Consider the following 4,963-nt stretch of genomic DNA (forward strand, 5'->3'; position numbering starts at 1 on the left):
TTTATATTTATTTATTTATATATATTTATTTATATTTATTTATATTTATTTATTTATATTTATTTATTTATATTTATTTATTTTTATTTATTTATTTATATTTATTTATTTATATTCATTTATTTATTAATTTTGCGAAATTTATGGTTACAAAAATTGCTTTATATAAGGATTTTTAAGGTATTCGAAATTTTGAAAACAAGTTTTTGTAAAAAAATATTTTAATAACGAGCTTTTTAAAAAATATTTTTTTTAATTATTTAAACTATTAAGTTTATTAACAGGTGTTTGTAAGCCATTTCAAAACAAATGGAGAAACGCTTTTTAAATCTATCCTTCTTTGTTATTTTAAATTTTTAGAAAAACGGGAAAAACTTTTTTATCACGAATTTTGTTTCATCAGTATTGTTGTATCAAGATTTAAAAATTAAGATAAAAGTTATCACAGACAAACCTAGAGTAAGTCGTAAAGTTTCAAACGTAATAAAATGATTTTCTAAACGTCAAAGCGTAACAAATTATTTTAAGAAAATTTTCCCATGACGTAATTCCAAGTAATCCTCCCAAAATTTGTTTGCATTACGACATTTTGAAATGTTTTGTTCAGAGTTTGAAACTTCATAACTTATTCTTGGTGAGCCTGATATCACTCTTTCAAATTCAAGTTTTTAAATTAAATATTGCCTTGTAGGGTTTCTCTCGTGGTGTAGCGTGGAATTCAGAGCACTTACAAGCTGTTTGCCACTGTTCCAGTCTTGTGCAGGAAAAAAGAGCAAGGATGAAGCAACAGCAGATTTTACTCTTATCTAGATTTCCAGAAAATATTGAAACTATTCCATTTCTTTCCTTAGCTAAGGGCTTCTAATCTCCTTAGCTAAGGCTACCAACTCTTTGCATAGCCTTCCTCAGCTACCTCATCTCCCCCAAGACCAACATGCGAAGGTACCCATTAGAAATATGCATCAAGGCAAAGGGAAAATTGTTTTCGTAAAATCAAAATTGAAATTAAGGCTGAATCCCCAAAACGGTACCAGTTTTTCAAATGTTGGATAGAACAGTGGCTGTCAGGCAGAATCCAGATGTTGACAGAATAAGAAGCTAAAGCCTTGAGTTGTTGCTGTAGTTCATTTATAGTTTTTCTCCCCCAGACATTCGTCTGGATCTGTGGTGGTGACCATGGTAACGAGGTATGACTATTTCAAATAGGGGTGCGGGGTCGGGTCGGCGAGAGAAAGGGAATCTCTTTCTTCTGTTTATTGTGTTAGTCCTAGAGTGAAGCTACCCTCCCTAAAATGCGCTCTTCTTGTTTCCATAGGACCAGACGGCCTTAGACTTTGTGGTGGGAGGAGTTCTCAGCTTAGACAAACTATACGTCGCACTAGAGCTGCACAATGGGCCATAAGCGACTGTCTGGGAAACATCCCTGAGGATGATCCTAAGACATACCATCACAATTTTGATCCTCTGCAGAGGGGATGGCACCCCGCTTCGGTAGCACAACGACCTACACACGATTCGAGCATTTTACGGTAGAATAGTTTAACGAGGACCAATACTGCACAACCTCGGTACCTACCCAGACTAATCCAAGTGATCACCCACCCGCACACTGACCGCAGCCAGTGATGCTTGACTTCGGTGATCTGCTGGGAACCGTGTCCTTACGATCAGTCCGCTGCGGGACCTTAAGCCTTGAGACGTTCCTCTAAAGCTGTAAGTTCCAAGCGGAAGACTGATCCGGGTTTCTAGTTTTGAAACTCCAATCCCACACTTGCCATCTCCGGCTTTGTTTCCATCCGAAAATATCCGATTGCATTGAGTAGATACTCTTGAAAGTTAAAACAATTTGCAACAGAAAAATCAGATAAATCTGTTCTTTTGTTGGCACTTCAATTGTATGCTTTATGTTGTCTTAACTTTTGTAGGTGAATCCAACCATCTTATGGGTGTAGACAGAGGAAGAAAATGTTACATATACTTTTAATCATCTCCATTTAGTTATTAGTTTTTCTCCATTCAGTTTCTAGTTTAAACTGAAAATGGATATTCAGTGTACTTGGCAATATATTTCAAAACATGTAAAATACAGTGTCATCACTCAATCAGAATGAAAGATACATAGCTGATGTATAGCCAGAATTTCATTCGAATTTGTTTCGCAAAATTATATTTGAACAATTCGAAAATCAGCCTACTTTGAAATGCATTTTAATATTATCAATTGTCTGTCATAAGGCTTTTAAAATATATATCCTTATTTTTAGGAAAATAACATTAAAAGAATTGTTCGAGCCGCGGCTAGGGTATAGAGAGCTCACCTTCCAATGAGGCGAACCGGGTTCGAATCCCAGGGATGACTAGTTAATACGAGCTCCACCCCCGGCTCACACCGACCACAGTGCTAACATAAAATATCCTCAGTGGTAGACGGATCATGGTTTTGATTCCCCTTGTCATCAGGGTAACCATGGAAGGTTCTCGTAGTTTTCCTCTCCATGAAACGCTAATGCGAGATAGTTCCATAAAAAAGACACCCATAAATGCGAATTTCTCCCAATATATGATTTGGCTTAAAATAACAAGGCTACGGAGTTGAACACTGATAATCGTAAACTCAAAACTGGGTCGGCTGTTCAACAGTGGTAATAAAAAAAAAAAAAGAGTTGTTCAGCAATATGAAAATAGTTTTTATTATATTAAACAATTAAAATAAAACATTTCAAAAATTCTAAAAGCAGAAAAATATGCAGTTGCTTACCCAAAACTACAAGTCGCATAATTTTACTGCTAAAATATTTTGAGATAAATTTCAAGAAATTCTAGCAATGATCACGCACACTTTCTACTGATCTAATAAAATAATAATCTTTTCTGAAAAGTGTAGTACTATCGAACAACAATCAATCTCTAATAATATATTAGAATCTACAGTAAATGCACTTAGAAAACTACAATTAATTTAATTAATTAATTTTTAAAAAAATAACCAAATTAAACACAATAAATTTTCTTAATTCTAAAACTGAAAAAAACGTAAATTATTTTAATTTTAAAGTAGTTCAATGGTTTATAGTTTTATCAATCTGCGAAAATAGAGTTAATTCAAAAATGAAATTTTTACATTTGAATTTCTAAAATCTTAAACATGTGAACTGAAATCAAATTGGATTTTTTCAAAAGAGACAATAATGTCTAAAGTTTGCACCTGCTAAAACGTTTCAATAACTTCCAAAAGATAAAATTTAAAAATTTCAGCACTATTTTAGGAAACAAAAAATAAAATGCTACAAAACCCAGTTATTCTTCAAAGGGAAACATAAAATTTTGCGTGAGCAAATTAATTATCTAATTAAAAAAAAAGCGAATAAAATAATTAATACCTAGCAAAGCTGTAAAGTTTAGTGAGTTCCATTCAAGAATTCTTTAACATAGTCGGTACTTTAGTGTGATTTAAGTACTTTTTATTGACAACTGCAGAATAGATTTTTAAAAACTTTTTTTTTCTTTCACTTTTTGACTTGAACGTGCTATTTTAGTTGCTTTTCTCACGCTATGCTTAACATAGTATCTATAAGACGTGTTTCGTTTTTTCCTATAAATGAAAATTTGTTATTTTAGTTACAGTGAATATTTTAACATTGAAAATTGAAAATATGTATGTGTTAAACAAAGGATTGATTCCTCTATGGTATTGGAAATGCAAAAATAAAACGAATTAAACTCGTTTAAAAGTTTTTTTTTTCCTATGTGATTTAGCGTATAGTTATTTATGTTAAATTTCAACAAAATGAAGTTTAAAAAAGAAAAACTTATAATAAACAAGTTTAAAAGAGATTTTACTTATGTGATCAAGTAGAATTATCTTGCTTCTTGTTTTAATATTTCAAATTACTTTAATTTTATTTTCTATTCCATGGAATAATTTTTGCGTAAAATTTTTTTCTTGTTTTATTTTCTCTTATATATGAAATTTAAAGAGATTTTAATAAAAAATTTAAATTCCTGTGTTTTTTTATACTTTTAATTTATAACATTTAAGTTTTAAAATATATATTTAGCATTGAAGCATACGTTCAAACATTTGAATTGTTAATTAAAATGTTTAAGATAATGAAAACATCACGATAATCGATTTCAGCTATCAAAAAAGTAAATAAAAAGAGTGAATGTAAATAAAAGTAATAAAAAGTGAGGAAAAAAAAGTAATAAGAATGAGATTCTAAATTGTTGGCAGATAAATAGCTTAATCAATAAATAAAAAAAAATAAAGACGAATTAATTATAAAAATAAAATAGAATATATATTTATAAACTGATTTCTTTTTTCTTCGCCTTACCATTTAATATTTTATTTATTTAAGTTTTAACTTCTCAATCACTAATCCAATAATTCCGAACACATTCACATGTTACAATAATGTTAAGCTTTCCCAACGGTAAAAAAAAAAAAAAAAATTATGATGTATTACATCAAAATGTAGCTGAAAAATTTAACGACCGAAAATTCGATTGCCTTAAAAATCTCATAAATATCAACGTAAATATCAAATATCAACGTAAGAATCAATGATGATTTAGGTAAAGTTACAAAACATATAGAAACATCAGGAACGTGGTCAAAAAAAATTTTGGACTTTTTGATTGATTCCAATTCTTGGCGAATTTTCCTCTCTCTCAACATTTTTTTTCTTCCAAGTCCCGAAAAGATCCATCGAAAGAGGCGTATATTAATTATAATACAACCACTTAAAATTCAATCCTTGTAATTAATTATAATACTAAAAGTAGGGAACTGACATCTGTGATTTAAAAACGTATTATGTTTAATTTAAGACTTTTAAAAAAATGAATGGTCATATTAAACATTCAGAGCATAACCTATGCGGCTAGTTGCGCTTTTGTTTAGATTAAGGTTCTTAAAATTAAGATTATTGCAATATATATATATATATATATATGACGC

General features: G+C 30.1%; 1 long non-coding RNA gene across 2 annotated transcripts in view; it reads left to right on the top strand.

The window, feature by feature from the left end:
• LOC139426330 (uncharacterized) overlaps positions 1-4,963 on the top strand; it is a 27,685-nt gene that overhangs the window by 16,688 nt on the left and 6,034 nt on the right. The window contains exon 2 of one of the 2 annotated variants that reach the window (XR_011637573.1): positions 692-1,187. This is a non-coding gene — a long non-coding RNA (uncharacterized lncRNA). The remainder of the gene's footprint in view (positions 1-691; positions 1,188-4,963) is intronic. The other variant, XR_011637572.1, reaches the window with a different exon arrangement.

The sequence above is a fragment of the Parasteatoda tepidariorum genome, chromosome 8 (genome assembly GCF_043381705.1).
Source record: "Parasteatoda tepidariorum isolate YZ-2023 chromosome 8, CAS_Ptep_4.0, whole genome shotgun sequence".
NCBI classification, from domain to species: domain Eukaryota; kingdom Metazoa; phylum Arthropoda; class Arachnida; order Araneae; family Theridiidae; genus Parasteatoda; species Parasteatoda tepidariorum.